The following is a 17,829-nucleotide window of genomic DNA, read 5'->3' as shown; positions in this document are numbered from 1 at the left end:
ATCCTTTAAGGAAAATAGATCAGGGTAATGTGATGGGGAGCGACTAGGGACATTGAGAGCTAGGTTAGATAGTAAGGAAGGCTCTTTGACGAGTGACAGATAGGAAGGAAGGCTCTTTGACGAGTGACAGTTGAGTTCTTAATGAAAAGGGTGAACAAAAATCGATGGAAGAGTGTTCCAGGCTGGGAGCAAATCCAGAGGCCCTGAACTTGGTTGCTGCAGGAACTGAAAGAAGGCCAGGGTAGCGGGAGCACCGTGAGTGACGGGGACAGAGGTAAGGGGTGAAGTCAGGGGTTGGCAGGGGCTCAGTGGTGCGGAGTCTAATGCACATTGAACTTAGGTGGAGGTTAGAGGTAGAAGAGGCCTTGAAGATCTATTCCGATTCTCCCATTTCCACTGAGTCCTGAAGAAACTTAGCTTATGATTAACAGTAAAGCTCTAAGCAGGCCATCAGGTCGAGGCCAGTATACACGCCACTCAAACTTTTAGTTTTACTGCATAGTGAAGACAGTCACCCCAGCAAAGAGATTTCTCATGGAATCCTGTAACAAACCCCTGTTTTAGGAAATCTTTATTAGGTAATATCAGCCTTACTTTGCGGATGAGAAAACTAGGGCTTCATGTAACTTGTCACAGGGGAACTTACGTGGCCCCAGCTAGGATTCAAACCTGTGATCTTCCTACTACTGCAGTATCCTGCGCCTTGCTGCACCCCCTGACTTCCTCTGTGTGAGCTGCCAAGCAGCTTTGATTAAAAAGTGCACAACGCGCACTTACGTGGAAGTCTGAAAGTGAAGCAGACTAGAGAAACCATAAAGCGTACATCATACACCTGTCACCCCCCAAGGGCCTCTTCAGGCCTTGGATGGACAGTCGGAAGTCTGTCTGATTTGCTCTGGAAAGGTAGTGCTTGTGTCGTCCACTGTTGCTGTGCAAGGCCGTGAAGTGCAGGTTGGTTGTCTGTGCAACTTCTCTGTGGTGAACCCCTTACCCAGAGCCTTGTGGATATCTGCACATTTAATGAAGATGATAATGATGGGTGAATGACGGCACTAAAGGCTGGAACTAGAAGGCAGACTAGGGATCATCCAGGCTAGTGGTTCCCAAAACACTGCACCAATCACTCGGGAAGCTCTTAAAAAGTGCAGATTTCCCACTTTGCATACAGACTGCATACCAGGCACCATTATTGTGACATTAAAATCCATAGACATCATAGCATTGTAGTTCTGTGTGAGACTGTCCTTGTTCTTGGCAGGTACATGTATTTAGGGTCAGATATGATGCTGTCTGCAGATCTTTTCAAAATGGTTTAGCAGTGTGTGTGTGTGCATGTTCACACACACACACAGAGAAAGTAAACGTGGCAAATACTAAGGACCAGTCAATCTAGGTGAAGTCTATATGGGTTTTCATTGTACTCTTCTTTCAAAGTTTCCATAGCTTTGAACTTAAAAAAAATCCAAAGGGAAAGAAGGATTAAAATACAGATTCTCAGATCCCATTTCCAGATATTCTGATTCAGTGACTCTGTATTTTTCAACTTCCCTTTATTCTGTTGCACAAAGTTGGGTACCATTGATTTCATTCAACTCTAGACTTCCCCCCCTACCCATTTCGCAGAAGAAAACACTGAGGACCCAAAAGGTGACTATTTTGAGATCACCCAGTGGATTAGCAGTAACATCAGGCTTGGAATGCGGATTTCTATTTCATTCTGAAACACGTAACGCTCTGCCCTGGGCTGTGTGTGTGTGTGTGTGTGTGTGTGTGTGTGTGTCGCTGGGAGAAGTGGGAAGGGGCGGCGAGAGGGGTCGGGGTGAGTGGGGGGGGTGTCTTTGACTTGGAAGTCAAGTGTAACTGGCCTTCTAGAACTCTGTCGCTTTTAACACAGCCCAGTGGTGATTCTTGGGTTTTTCTCAGGTCTACTTAAGAGAACTCGAAACACGTCCACTTAGGTGGCCGCCAAAAAGTGTCCTGAAAGTAAATCGACCAGCCCTGTTCCAGGGCCGTTGGCGTCCTGTCGCCATGGAAACGGACGGTTCCATTCTTCCCCAAGGGGTGGTCTTGATTTTCTCTCCTTTTTGAATCCGCAGCGCGGCGCCCAGAAGACGCTCTCAGGAACCAGAGGGGCTTATGTAGGTCTTAGTGCTCCTTGCAACGAGGGGGCGGCGCGAGGTGGGCGCGCCTCGCTCCGGAGGGAGCCCGGCGTCCGGTGTCCACCCCGGCGTCCGGGTGGTGCGTCCCGGGACCGGCGGAGGGCCCCTCCGAGTTCCGCACCGGTCCCCGACCTGGGAAGCGCGCTGGATCCAGCCGGCTGGTCGACTCCCCGCGACCCCCAGGATGCCAGAGTCCAGGACCTCCTGCCACGACCTCACGCGATGGAAGAAGAAGCCGCCGGTGCGCCGCACGGTCAGCCAGATCTGCCCGCCCCCGCGGCGGCCCCTGACCGTGGCCGACATCCAACCGGGCATGGAGAACGAGAGACTGGGGGTCGTGCGGGATTCCATGTTTCAGAACCCGCTCATCGTCAAGGTGAGCCGTCCCCACGCCCATCACCCTCTTGCGCTCGTCCCCTCACTGGGCACCCACGCGACCGAGGGTTTCCACCCGTCCTGCCCCGGCCCCACCGCCCCACTCCGAGCCCGGCTCTGGGAGCTCCAGCTCTGGTCCAGACAGACCTGACCCCCCGGGCGGTCATGGGCAGGCCACATCGCCTCGCTGAGCCTCAGTTTCCTCATCCTCAAAGTGGGATGATAATGGCACTCATTAAAGGTAGTGACTGGGAAGATTGCATAAGGTAATCCCTGCGAGACCCCTGACACGCGGTAAGCCCTCCACGTTGGCGACTATTTGCATATGTATTCACGCAGGGTGAACCCACAGAGTGACAGACAGCACCCAGACTGCGTCCTTACCACTTGCCAGCCCTCGCAGGGTGCAGGCCGCCTCTCCCGATTCCCCTGCACGCCTGGGCTGCTGTTATGTAGCAAGTGTTCTGTACGTCTCTTGGAAGCATCACTTCACACGCTAATTTCCACCCAATCATACTCTTAACCAGAATTACGACCCTAAGAGACAACAAGCGCGAATCTCTGCCCCAGGGGTCCCACAGGCACAAACGAGCGAGGGAGCCGCGGTTTCCAACTAGGTCGCCTCCTCTTTGATCGCACGCTCCCTTACATTAGTCACGTTTCGGGACTGGTGATCACCCAACGCTGGCGTGGCATCAACGCGCCTTTCCGGGGCCCCTGGAAAGAAAGGTCAAGTTGAAGTTTGGCGCTTGGGAAGCTGGTCATGGAGCAATTTTACCTTGCGCCACTGGAGGGCAGTGTGCCTTTAAAAATGCGCGCAGTTCCCCAGATTCCGGGGGTGGAAGGCGCAGGTGATAAACGTGGATTCAGTAACAATTATTTATCTGAACGCCAGGAGCTGTTTAGAGCCCAGAGGTTTTGGTTGTTGTTAGTTTTTTGTTTGTTTGTTTCATACAGGGAACCTGGGCTTTCTTAACATCGTGGTAGAATTAGCTGAGTTAACTGGCTCCTATGAAAACACGGATTCTCTCCTCTTGCCCAAACTGTTTCCTGGGCCAGCAGCTGGGAGAAGCTGGCTTATCACACTAGGCACCCTTCCATCTAACACCTCCCCTTCCTAGGCCTCCCAAAGTGGAGCAAAGTCCTTCACTTATTTCTAGGTGAGAAGAGCCACTCTCAGAGGACAGGTGGGGTTCACCACTCTGGGATCAAGGGGAGAATCAATTTCCTCACCTCTGATCATTGCTTTTACTCAAGCAGTTACTGGGGGACCAACTCCTTCCTACTTATATACAAAATGGACAACGTAATGGAGTTATTCTCCATGGTGAATTAAGTGTGATGTCCACCCCAAGCCATAATATATCCATAGAGACACGTACATACATATAGGTATATGTATAGATATATACACATTGTATATACACATACACTTTACATATATATATGCACACATACACACACGTGTATGTACAATATACATGTGTTTAACATGTATAACATACACATCTATAAGTAAACATTTCCCCTCCCTTCTTTCCTTTTGCTCATGCTGCATATCAAGAAGGACAGTATTTGGCCTCTGGATGGCACTAGCTGAACAGCTTCCAGATGAATTCAGTCCTAATTCCTGAACTTGAACTTTGGGTTGGAAAATGTGCAGGAGACACTGACCCACCACCGAGGGTTCTGTCTTCAGAGCATGAGACACAGAACAGGGCTGCCCCGTCAGCGGTGACTTGGCTCAAGCAGCAGGGGGCGCCCTGGTGATCGTGCCCAGCTTGTCTCCTGTCAGGAAAGCAGGTCTTTCCTTCTTACTTTTCTCCCTCCAGTTCTTGATGGGCCGTAAGGTAGTTTCAGTAGCAGTTAAGATTATGTCCACATTTCAATACTGACCACCGCTAACAGATTTTTCTACTAAAATCTGGCCTAAGTAAAAGCTGCAGAAACATTGAGAGCAAGGAGTAACCTTGACTGTTACCTTCTCCAGACCCCTCCTTACACTGGGGACACTGAGGCTGTCTGTGGTGGGTTCTTTGTGCAAGGTTCTGGCAGAGCCGGGGGTAGAAGCTACGTTCACTGGCTCCCAGCCCAGCTTTACTTTTACCACTCAAAAAAGCTTCCTCTATTTTAAAGGAAATTTAAATTATGAAAAAAACTTTGAGGTTTTCAGCTCTCAAGAAAAGAAGATTGAAAGTATCCAAGATGGTGGAGCCTTAAAAAAAATCTTTTTAAAAATAATATATTGCTGAAATTTCTGTTGAGGCATGGCTTGTGGATTTCTTGACTGTGGCATGTCAGTTTCACAATCCCAGATTTTCAAACCCTTGTTTCTGTGCGAGTTCTCATTGTGTGCAGCAGAGGTGGGAGTGCCCTCTGCCTGGGGTGTCTGCAGGAGAATGATTGGAACTGAAGTATATTTTGGTTTTGTCTCAGTCTGAATCTGAAGGTTGCATCTGTATTGGGGGAACATAGCACCTTAGAAAGAGTCATTTACTCCCCCATATTGGGGGGTTGTTGCTCAGATTGTTTTCTCCAGTGAATAGGATGGGGATTTTTTTTTTTTCATTTAAAATGCAGACACACTGCCTGAACAAACACAACACTGCTGTTTCACACCCAGAGGTGGGAGTGCCCTCTGCCTGGGGTGTCTGCAGGAGAATGATTGGAACTGAAGTATATTTTGGTTTTGTCTCAGTCTGAATCTGAAGGTTGCATCTGTATTGGGGGAACATAGCACCTTAGAAAGAGTCATTTACTCCCCCATATTGGGGGGTTGTTGCTCAGATTGTTTTCTCCAGTGAATAGGATCGGGATTTTTTTTTTTTTTTCATTTAAAATGCAGACACACTGCCTGAACAAACACAACACTGCTGTTTCACACCCATGGAATTTACCGGGACATACACACATCAGTTATTCAAGAACATGTCTGCAAGATGCCACCGTAACCAAGTGAAAAGTGAAAACCTCAGACATCCAAGCAGATATTTTATCAACAAGAGCTCAACAACTCTTTGCCTCATTTAAAACCAAGCCAACTGGCTATTGAGTGGGGCTGATTGAATCAGCTCCACGTTTTAATGTGGCCACAAGAAGATGTAGGTGTTTTCCATTAGAAAGGGCATCTATTCTATTGTATAAAGTGACGTGTGTTTAGCCAGTTTTCCTTCAAATGTGACTCTCTGGGAAGAATAAAATTAAATAGAGAAAGAGCCAAGCTTCTCCCTGCTTGATTCTCATTTCCCCAGAACTCTGTGACTCAACAGAGGATCCTGCTACAATAGCCTTCAAGGCTCCTTTACAGAACCTGTCAGGGTGCACCCTTCCTGCCATCGGAACTCGGCTGATATCCTGTCAATACAATTATGGGGAGAGACTGTTTGGTTTGCTCCACTGACAGCCTTGAATCTTCTGTCGCCCTGGAGAGGCAGGCTAGGTACAGGGGTGGAATTTATTGAATTGAGCATCCTTAGAGGGTGCAAATGATCACGGCACCCGATGTTTTTCATAATTTCTTGCCGACTTTGTTCTTCTGTGGGGCTTTATGTCACAAACAAGAAGCGTGTGCATTTGTAGATAGAGCTATAGAATCACATCATTCTGGGGTTGGAAGGAGGCTTACAGCCATCTAGTCCAATTCCTTTTTTGAGGCTATTAAGACCCAGAGAGGGGAAGAGACTTGCCCAAGGCACTACCCTGACCTGGTCATAGAAGTGGGATGAGATTTATGTCACCTGACTTCCAGACTCATGCTCTTTGGCTGCGATACACAATTAGTTAATGAATGACAACCCAGATTGGTTATATCTGTACATCAGGCAGTCCAAAAAATGTTCATTGCTGAATCCGGTTCCATTATTGTTTCACTCAACATTCCTTCCAGAGTGAACTCTGCTAATTTCTTGGGATTTGTTGACAGCCAAGAAATATTTATTGAATGTTTACTGAATACTCTGCACCAACCTAAGCTCTCTTGGGGACATAGAAACAAGTTCAGAACTTAGCTCTTTCCCATAAGGAGTTAATTATTTAGCTGGGGAGACAGAATATCTATATATATCATTATATATATGTATTTCATATGTATGACATATATATTGCTTAGCATAGCCCCTGCATCAAAGAAAGCTCTCAGGAAGCATTAGCTCTTACTGTTGTGCACACACACACACACACACACAGATAATAAGACAAGCAATGTCATGGGTCACACACACACCCCCCGTAAGTTTCAAGTTTCTGCACTACCCGGAGAGGTTCAGATTTGTGGGGAGGAAACCCTGAGCACGACTCAGGAGGCTTTGTAAAGGAACAGTCCTGAAACTGGACCTTGAAGGGTGAAAAGGTAGATTCTGATCAGGGGTGGAGATTGGGAGAAACTCAGCCCTCCGGGGCCAGATGACTCGACCCTCCTTAGATCCTAAGGGTTCATAGATTTTCACCCCAACCCGAGTTCTATTTCCTAAGACTCAGCACCGCTGCTGGGATCCTTATCATCGTCTTCACGGGGAAGCATTTATTTAGAGCCAGGGTGTCCAAATTGGATGCTCTACAAAATTAGGCAACCACACTCAACCACACTAAGAGCCTAACGTCTCTAATAAATATTGAGGCTGGTGAACATCGGCACGTAGGTAGAGACAAATGCAAAGAAGGTGGGCAGACAAACACACAGTCGGGCAAACAACCCAGCGTAGGTCAGTTTTTTTTTTGTTTTTTTTTTTTTGCAGTATGCGGGCCTCTCACTGTCGTGGCCTCTCCCGTTGCGGAGCACAGGCTCCAGACACGCAGGCTCAGCGGCCATGGCTCACAGGCCCAGCCGCTCCGCGGCATGTGGGATCTTCCCAGACCGGGGCACGAACCCGTGTCCCCTGCATCGGCAGGCAGACTCTCAACCATTACGCCACCAGGGAAGCCCCGTAGGTCAGTATTTTTATCATGTTTGAGTGAAATGGGAAAATGTTATATTCCGCTATGTATTGCAGAGAATATGCCTTTGATTGCTCAGATCCTTTTACGTTCAATTTACAATGTAACTGGAGAAAGTAAAACACAAGGAAGGGGGGCTGAAATTGAGCTGCCCATCTTAAGGACCCAGTCTCTGCAGGCTGGTGGGCAGCTTTCATTTTTCTAGGGAAAGCTATGGGGTTGTCAATCCCTGCAACTCTTTCTCTCTCGGTCCTTTTTTCTTCTTTTTAAATCAAAGCTTCCAGCTTCCTGGCGCCCAGGCACATCCTTCAGTGAGCAAGGGTGAGCAAGCAGGGGCTGCAGCAGTGCCCAGCCCTGTGGTCGGTTCAGAAGGGAGACCTGCTCCCTCCCAGGCTTTTTACCACTGGCCCGGGTGGGTGGGTGGGACAGATCTGCTGGAGGAGGGGCCGCCTTCCTCTTTGTTTCTCTAAAAAAAGAGGGGCTTTGGCTTTGAAAAGTTAATGAAGACCTCAGAATGCGGGTTCCTGGGGGATGAGCTCAGACCCCTTCTGAACACTCCTCTCAGATCAGTGGCGGGAAGACCGTTCCTCCAGGAAGAATTCTGAGTCCTGAATGAACAAGTCAGCAGTGGCTTCCAGCACCTTCCAGAATCTTCCAGGCTCAAGTGCTGCTCATAGTAGAATTTAGGCCACTTTTCCTGTATTTGAAAGACAAAGTTTTCTTGATTTACGACTGGTCCTGCGGACAAAATTTCAAACCGCTATTTCTTTCTTTCTTTTTTAAAGTATTTATTTATTTATTTATTTTTGGCTGCGTTGGGACTTTGTTGCCGCGCGGGCTTTCTCTAGTTGCGGCGAGCTGAGGCTACTCTTCGTTGCGGTGCGCAGACTTCTCATTGCGGTGGCTTCTCTTGTTGCAGAGCACGGGCTCTAGGTGCCTGGGCTTCAGTAGTTGTGGCACACGGGCTCAGTAGTTGTGGTGCACGGGCTTAGCTGCTTCGAGGCATGTGGGATCTTCCCGGACCAGGGCTCGAATCTGTGTCCCCTGAGTTGGCAGGCAGATTCTTAACCACTGCACCACCAGGAAAGCTCCAAACCCCTATTTCTAATTTCAGTGGTTTTCAAGTCATTCACCTGTCTCTAGAAGCATCAGAGTTCTTGTAAAGTGTCTGATTCAAACTGCTTGTTAAGAAAATGCATCTTTAACTGTTTAAAAAGTATAATGGGAAGAAAACACAATTAAAAGTGTTTTATATGAAATGCTAACAGTGGAGACCACCAGCTTGTTAGCAATGATTTGAATTGATTCATTTTGGGGCGTTGGTTCTGTGTTTGTGCTGGTCCTGCAGTGAATGTGTCACAGACTGGGAGGATTGGAACCAAGCTCAGACCCTGCTGGACTTCTAGGCTGGGTAAATCCGTTTCTGGAGGCCAGTGTGCAGAGTGATTGCTGTGGCCCTGGGAACCGGGCTCTGTTAAACCTCAGACACATCTGCGGGGCCATCGCTCCAGGACCCTCTGGCTGGCTGGGCAAAAAGAAACAAAGGCACAATCACATCATACTACATTTTGGTTGGTTTTAGCATATACTGTAAGTGTTGGGTGCTTCGTATTCGTTAAAAAAACAAAAACAATTCAACTTTAAATGAAATCGCCCCTTGACTCTCCTTTCGAGCTCCTGAATCCGTGTAAACGAGGACTGTGAAAACAATTCCAGGCTGCAGCTGGTGTTTTCATACCATCACAAAAGATACAGCAATAAGTTGGATAGCACAGGGAACTCTACTTAATGCACTGTGGTGACCTAAATGGGAAGGAAATCCAAAAAAGAGGGGATATATGTATATGTATAGCTGATTTATTTTGCTGTATAGTAGAAACTAACACAACATTGTAAAGCAACTATACTCCAATAAAAATTAATTTAAAAAAATAAGTTGGTAGCCCAGGCAGATATAAAACTGCAACCACCACACTGGAGACAAAGGCAGTGTCGATGTCAGGCCATGGAGCCAGGCAGATCCCAGGACACGTTCTGTCTCAGCCGCTTTCTTGCTGTGCCACACGTGAGGTTATTTACCTTTGAGCCTCAGTTTCCTCTCTGTGAAATGGGCTGTTGCAGTTGGCACCAGCCATGGGGGAGTTGTGAGGGTTCAATGAGATGACACAGGTATGCCAGGCCCAGGAGGGCACTTAACACGTGGCACTTTTGTTATTTTCCTTTATCCTGCTTCTAACACTTACGTGCCTCAAGACAACCTTATTCTCATCAATCGACTTTAGGTAAATGTCCTAAATCTGAACTTATAAATGTATCATGAGACAAATCCACTCAAGGGCTTACTCTTTTTCCCCTTTGTGCTCTTGTTGAAAATCACTGTTGCCCACCCCATCTCATGCTTCCTGAAACTGTGTGCCCTGAAGCAGATGGGTTCGCCCTGGCTAAGGGTGAAAACAATTTGGTTTCTAGCTCTCTTGAGGGTTCTTGGGCAAGTGGCTTAATGTCCAAGCCTGTTTCCTCATTTGTGAAGTATGGGTGCTAATAACTACCTTGTTTACTTCTCAAGGATGTAATGAAGACTGACTTAAATGAGACACTATATTATGGAAGAGATTGTGACATTCTGGAAGTAGACCAGTGGTCCTCAACTGGGGCGGGGGAGCAATTTTGCTCCCCAGGGAACATCTGGCCATGTCAGGAGATGCTTTTGGTTATCACAACCGGGAGGGGGGCTGCTACCAGCATCTAGTGGGTAGAAGCCAAGGATGCTGTCCAACAATGCACAGGATGCCTGCACCTGCCCAAAAAGGGAATCATCTCCCCAAATGCCAATAGTGCTGAGGCTGAGAAACCCTGGACCAGAAAAACATCAACATGTGGAGAATTCATTATTAGTTCATCCACGGTCCAGGGTCTCTTGAAAATGTAATACAAAGATTATAGAAATGAGATGGTTTAGTTTAATTGCTTCTCTATCTATTGTTTGCTTCTGTCCCCTGACTCCATTCATTTTATGGCCATTTTATTTTTTTTCATTTAAAAAAATGTATTTATTTATTGGCGTGCCACGCGTCTTGCAGGATCTTAGTTCTTCGACCAGGGATTGAACCCAGGCCCCCTGCAGTGGAAGCGTGGAGTCCTAACCACTGGACCTTTTATGGCCATTTTAAGATCCCCCCCCCTTTTTTTTTTTTTTGCGGTACACAGGCCTCTCACTGTTGTGGCCTCTCCCATTGCGGAGCACAGGCTCCGGACGCACAGGCTCAGCGGCCATGGCTCACGGGCCCAGCCGCTCCGTGGCATGTGGGATCTTCCCGGACCGGGGCACGAACCCATGTCCTCTGCATCGGCAGACGGACCCTCAACCACTGCGCCACCGGGGAAGCCCCCTTAAGTTCCCCCTTTTGAATCCGTTTCCTTTTCCTTAGTTCCAGGCTCCATACATTTGCTGGTTTCTGTCAGGGCTTATCTGTCTCCAGCCTCACCTATGTTGGAGTTTAAAAAAATAAAGCATTTCTAGCAATCCACCGAGTGAGGCTCTATAATTCATCAGATAAACTGATTAGTGTAGGGGCTGGTTTGTTGAGTAATCACTGACCACCGCACAAGCTTTGTTTCCCTGGCGCATTACCTTCCGAGGGCTTGCTTTGGTTGTGTTTTTCTCAGCATGAACTCATTTAGGATTTAAAACGGAATTGATGTGGTCCAGCAAAACTTAAGCTCACGGTGGACCAGAGTCCCAGCCTAGCCCTTACACTCTCGTTGTGCAACGAAGTAGAGCATTTCAGAGAAGCAAGTCAATGTGCTTTATAAAGAAAACAGCTGTATTTTTCCACCCAATACTTTAAAGGCACATCAGGGTTCGGTCAAGGAACTGACTGATGTGGGTCAATGAGCAGAAAGGTCAACATGAAGGGCACACAGGGGGAGAATAGCTCACCAAGAGCATCGGAGAAAACACATAATGAGCCAGAAAGAGGGGTTTTTTGATCTTTTATATGAACCAAACAATACATATTGGGGGGGGGACCAATGAACACAGAAGCGAACAAGATAAATTTCTTTGTGTGGATCAAAATCTTTTGTGTTTGTCCAGAGGAATGAAAGTGGAGAATCAGAAGCGCTTTGATTTCAAGGTACAACGTTAGTGAAAGGCCACATCACTGCCAGGTGGCTGGCCATTTGGGACCAATGGCACAGCATCCAAGCTGCCTCGCCACATCAGAGAAAAAGCCCCAGCTAGCCGAAGCTCAGAGGCCGCGGCCTCCTGCAAAGATGGGGGCGCCCGCAAAAGACATGGAGAGAGGCGATCTGATGGCCATAGCATCGCGGTTGAGGGAACTGGAAAATTTGCTGGCAACTTTTTGGGTCCATTTTGCTGGACACTAGTCAGTCTGGCCATATTGCCCCACTAAAATGCCATTTTAATGTTCCTGTTATGAATTCCATTCATATTTTCCCACTGTCTCCCAGAGATATTTAAGAACAGAGACACTGACTTAAAATTCTTGTTTGATATGCATTTGAAACTATTAATGAACCCCTCTGTCAATGAGCAAATATTTATCACACACCTATAACGCACAAGGTGCTGGTGGAAACACAAGAGGTTTAAGAATTTGTTTCCAAGGAGTTTATGGAAGAACCAGACTTTGCACGTTAAAACCACTAATAAAAGTTATCAGGGAAGGGATGTGGGAACAGATGTATATGTATGACCGATTCACTTTGTTATAAAGCAGAAACTAATAAAAAATAAAAATAAAAAAAAAAAGAAAAAAGAAAAAAAAAGTTATCAAAGGCAGAAGGAGAGGTGCTGAGAGGCATTTTTGAGAGTGAAGGTGGGAGCAGCGTTGGAGCACCCAGGGCAGCTTGTGCGCCTGGGCTGGGGCTGCAGGGTGGGTTGGATTCCAGTGGCTGGAAAGGAGAGGAGGGGCTCCAGGGGAGGGGCTGGCCTGAGCAAAGGTCTGAAATGGACAAGAACAGACAACTCTAGGATTCTGTGAGGAAAGCAGCGGCAGACGCATTCACTCACTGCTTGAATTAACAGAATTAACTGCTTGTGTACGAGACACAGAGCTTGGCACCAAGGATAGGGGGGTAGACCAGTCTGGGCACAGGCTTTGCCCTCAAAGAGCTTACAATCTCGTCGACAGAAACAGGCATCGAAACAAACAGCAAAGTGGTACAGATGTGGTGACGGCCGTCTGGATGGGATTCGTGCTCAGCGCTGGAGGGCAGCTGTGCCTGGATCGGGGGAGGCAAGGGAAGGACTCCTAGACTGATGGCTAGAGCTGAATCTTGACACCAAGCTGAGTCAGATGAGGTGGGGGCAGCTATTGTGTGGCCTGTAGCTTATGCAATTCGGTGATCTCTTTTTAAGAAACAGAGTACAGGGAATTCTCTGGTGGAACAGTGGTTAGGGCTCTCACTTCTACTTCTGGGGCCCTGGTTCAATCTCTGGTCAGGGAACTAAGATCCTGCAAGCCGCATGGTGCGGCCAAAAACAAACAAACAAATAAATAAAAAAGAAACAGGGGCTTCCCTGGTGGCACAGTGGTTGGGAGTCCGCCTGCCAATGCAGGGGACACGGGTTCATGCCCCGGTCCGGGAAGATCCCACATGCTGTGGAGCTGCTGGGCCCGTGAGCCATGGCCGCTGAGCCTGCGCGTCCGGAGCATGTGCTCCGCAAGAGGAGAGGCCACAGCAGTGAGAGGCTCACGTGCCGCAAAAAAAAAAAAAAAAAAAAAAGAAACAGAGTACAAAATTTAAAATGATGTTGGAAATGAAGTCCGAGGCCTTGGAAGGGGCCTGGTACAAAGAGGGGCCCTGAAGCCTAAGCTTCATTAGCTTCAGGGTAAATCAACTTTTGACTGGGGGAGAAAAAGCTTTCTAGGAAAAAGGATATTCAGGGGGAGGTGGGAGGGGGGAAATGCACTGGATCGCCAGATTTAAGAGGCCTCGGTTCCCCTCTAGGCTGCGTGTCATCCATCCATCCATCCTTCCATCATCTATTCATTCATTCAGCACTGCACACTTGCCCTGAACCAGACACTCCAGGCCCCACGACCACAGTCATGAGCTCCCAGTCTCCTGCACACTCTTATTGGCTCTGAAACCTTGATGAGTCCCTGGGATGTCCCAAAGCCTTGGTTTCTGCGCATCTGAATGGCTTTCTCCCTGAGAACTGCTGGGACCCTCCCCTTCATTTGCTTATTCGACCCGTTGCAAAATGTTTATTGAGGGGCTATTAGGTGCCAGGCAGCGTGCTGGGCCTGAGGAGACCTCTGTGGGCAAGAGAGCCTGAGTTCCTGCCTGCAGGCAGCTCAAAGCCCTGGTGAAGACAGACAATAGGGCAACTACCTCTTCCCTAGGGTTGAGCACTGTGGAGGCGGCTGCGGTGCCAGGAGGCTATGCAAGTTCAAGTCCAAGGATGTGTCATCTCAGCCCAACCTCCTGGGATGAGTAGAGTGGTCAGTTATGGCATGCTGGTGGGAGTGTGTGTGTGTGTCTGTGTTTGGGTGGGCAGTAGATAGAGACTGTTCGAGGCAAAATAAGAGGTTCTGTGCCTCCAAGGCAAGGAGGAACTTGGAATTCAGGAGGCTGCAGTGAAGCATCAGGGGAGACAAATGCTGAGAGGAGGCTGGGCAGAGAGTGAGGCCAGGTCCGGCGGGGCTCCCAGTTGGATCTGGGAGCTGCAGGGGCCAGAGCAAGTAGGTTACACAAGACAGAGAACAGAGGGCTGAGAGACACGTCCAGAAATCAGCAGTAGGTCTAAGTGCCAGCCCCTCCCTCCCAGCGTTGATGGGGACCAAGGTACCCACTCCTGGCTGCAGGATGCTGCGGGTTGACTGAAGGAATCACCAAGAGCCCTACTGTGCTGGGACAGACACGTTCACTGCATCCTGGTCTCCTTCCAGGCTGCATGTTTGGAGAACCATGAGCGGGACGAGCAGCGCGATGGTTTAGGGTTAGCGGCTGCGATGTGTTTACTTTCTGCAAGTTAAACAAGCCCCTGGTCTGTCATGCTCTGAATTTTCCCCAAGTCGTTTGAGGGAGCCTGCTGAGGTGATTCCGAAGGATCCCTTAGGACCGGGTGCCGGTCTTCGCGTCTGCCTTCAAAACCTTTATAAATTGTCACTCTAGATTTTGCTCTCTCTCTAGGCACCCAGTGGGCATAAATTCGGAGGTTTAAGCAAGTCTTTCAGAAACTTCCCTTCTAAAAGGAAAGCGTCTGCCTGGGGCTTCTGAAAGCTCCATCTTTCCTTAGGCAGCCACGTGCTCCTGGCGGCAGATCTTCCCAGGATCTCCTGGCAGGATGCTCGCGGGCCTGACTTCTCCCGGAGTGGGAGGGTGCCTGGAGGCTGAGGCCTGGAGTCTAGGTTTCCAGGAAGCTCCTGGCTGGTGACCCATTTGGCCACCTGACACCCTCTCTGTACCAGCGGACAGCAGCCGCCCTTCGTGGAGCCCACTATGTGCCAGGCACTGTGCTGGCCCTTCTTAAGCATCACCTCCCTTAAACCTCTGCCGCAATCCTAAGAGGCAGGATTGCTGTCATTCCCACTTTACAGATGGGGAAACTGAGGCTTAGAGAAGCTACACAACTTGCCCACAGTCGTCCAGCATGTGTGTGGAGGAGCCAGGCTTCAAGCCAGGTCTGGGACTCTGCAGCCTGAGGTCCTAACCACTGTACAAATCAAAAGAACTTGGTGACACCAACAGTTCCCACTGCTGAATACCTGCTAAGTGCCAGACTTTTACATATATGATCTCAACTAGGCAAGGTCAGAGCTCAGAAAGACTCATAACATGCCCAAGGTCACACAGAGGGTAAATAGCAGAGTGGGGGCTTGGACTGTGGCTTGTATGAGTCCACAGCTTGTCATGCTCCTTATACATTATACCACACTGTCCATCATCCCAGAGACTCCTTTGTCCTGATGGGAGAGAAGAGTCTGGTCCATCTCCATCTCCATCTATCTAAAGGGTTAACTTCATCCAGAGGTGTACTTTCTGTTCTCAAGGATCTTACACAGTTGGGCACATATGCCACACCAGGTGCACGCACACACACACACACATACACACACTCCCCTAGACGTTGCTGTTTTTCTAAGGCTGAAACATACAAGACATACAAAACAGTTAGGAAGAGGGTTGGTGGCCTGGAGAGGTCCAAAAAGGCCTGGTGGAGTTGCTGGATGACCAAGCAGGACTCAGTGGGCCTGAGAGGAGGAAGCAGGTCATTTTAGATGTAGAAAATGACCAGACAAGGCGAGAAACTGGATGCTGAGAACTTGGGTGTGTTTGGAGGGAAAGTCTGAAGGCGAAGAAGCGCGGTAGGAAGGGATGCTGGCAGCGGGTCAGGGTGGCTTAAGGTAAAGCTTGCACTTTTGTGTCACTACATACTGTCTCAAGAAGAGACAAGGCATACAGAGAAAAGGAGCGTGGACATTTGGCTTCCTACAGAATCCTGGAGTTTAGATTATTCTGTACATGTGTGTCTGCCGGCCGACCAGGAGCCAGGCTGGCTGGTTGGGGGTGAGGGGTGAAACCTCCATCCAGGCTGACCAGAATGGCCTCCCCCTTTCAAAGGGAAGGTGTCCCCTCCTCCTCTCCCACCCATTGCCCGTCCCCTCCCCGCCCCCCTAATCAGAGAGAGCAAATTGTTATCAGATTAGTGCCAGCAAAGAAAAGCACAGTCCTGCTCACCCCCGCAGTTCGTTAGCATTTAGATAGACTGGGACAGGGGCCCACACAATGGGCATCAAAGCCTGGCTTGGGCAGGCGGCAGGAGGGATTAATTTCTTTAACCAACAGGCCTGATCTGGCCTAACTCATTACCCTGCCTTGTCCGTGTGGATGTTAGATTCGATTGAAGATTATGCCATTTAGGCCTTTCCCTTGTTTTCTGCTGAAACCGGGGCTATTGAATTGCACATTCTCCCGTCCCCGCCGTCAATACTCAGTGGCCTGAGGTTCTAATTCTGCTTCATTTAAACTTCATCAACTTTTCCAATCAAGTGGAAGGATCCAAAATAGACTCTGTGAGCAGAAAGGCCCGCTTCCCTTTGTCAGATAATTTATTCTGTTTTCCCCTCTCCTCCCCACCTCGCTCTCTTTCTCTCTCCAGCCTCGCACCCCTCCCCCCGACTCCCAGGGCTTCTTCCACCCCCCCCCCTTATCCCAATGCTGAAAATGAGATTACAGTATTTAAATGACTATGATAATCAATCTAGGGACCCGGAGCTGAGATTGAGGTTAATTTTTCTTAGCAGAACAAAGAAGCGTGATGCCTTTGGGGACATGAAGGTGCAATCTGGGTTTCTTGCTCGTGTTTTTTTTTTCCCCCTGAAATTGCAGTTTTAGGAGTCTTTTCTTGTTACTAACTAGGCGCTGACTGTGATTTTGAATGGCGGCAGCCCCTAAGAGAGCAGGAATGTAATTTCGAGCTGATAAACAGCTAACGGCCTTCAATCAACAATTTTAATAGGAAAAATACGACACTTATATGATATGAGTACAGATCTAATGAAAGGGTGATCATTTACCTTATTTATTTTTAAACACACCAGGAATAATATCCCACTGCGTTAGAACTAGTAATTACAGCCGCGAGGTTCACCCGTGAACTTTTGAATGAGGGGTGTTGTCACTCAGTTCGTCTTCTCCCTGGCAGTTTGTGCCACTACAAAAGTTGAGGTTTTTGTCATGTTTTGGCTAATTGGAAACAGGGTCATTATACCATTGAAAATCGACATGAAAGTGGCTTGTTCAATTGTTACCTGAAGCATTCAAAGCTGGCCAGTCATTCGGCTGCTGGCCGCCTCCCCCCGCTACCAGCTTCTAAAACAGAGAGAATCAAAATATGTATATTTCTTTGTCTCCCTTTGCTATCTTGTCAGAGCTGTTTTACATGCTGCCACCCAATGTTATCTTTTATTTGTGTCAGGAGAAAGGATTTGACAAGTTCAGTATACAGTGTTCATTTGGCAAAGCAAATTTTTCATACCAATTTTGAGGAGGAAATGAAACTATCTTTCAACAGGATGAGCACCATCCTTTTTGGCCAGACTTATTATGAGAGAGAGCATTGCAGAACTTTATTTCTTCCCACGGTCCCGAAAAGTCTAATCCGTTTTTTAAAAAGTAGGATTCGGTTTCCGCATGCAACCCTAGTTGGGGGAAATAAGAAACACCCTTAATGTCTTCACACAGGGATGCCTCGTGTTATGTTTCCCTCCCTGCTCCCCACAAGTTATTAATAGGCCGGAATAAATTGTTCCTCTTCTACATTATAATGACTTTGTTTCAGACCCTTTAAACTGTGGGTGAGCCTCTGACAGTTATCTGCATTTGCAAA

This window comes from Mesoplodon mirus, assembly GCF_964341445.2.
Source record: "Mesoplodon mirus genome assembly, chromosome: 1".
NCBI lineage: Eukaryota > Metazoa > Chordata > Mammalia > Artiodactyla > Ziphiidae > Mesoplodon > Mesoplodon mirus.
This window is presented reverse-complemented; position numbering follows the sequence as displayed.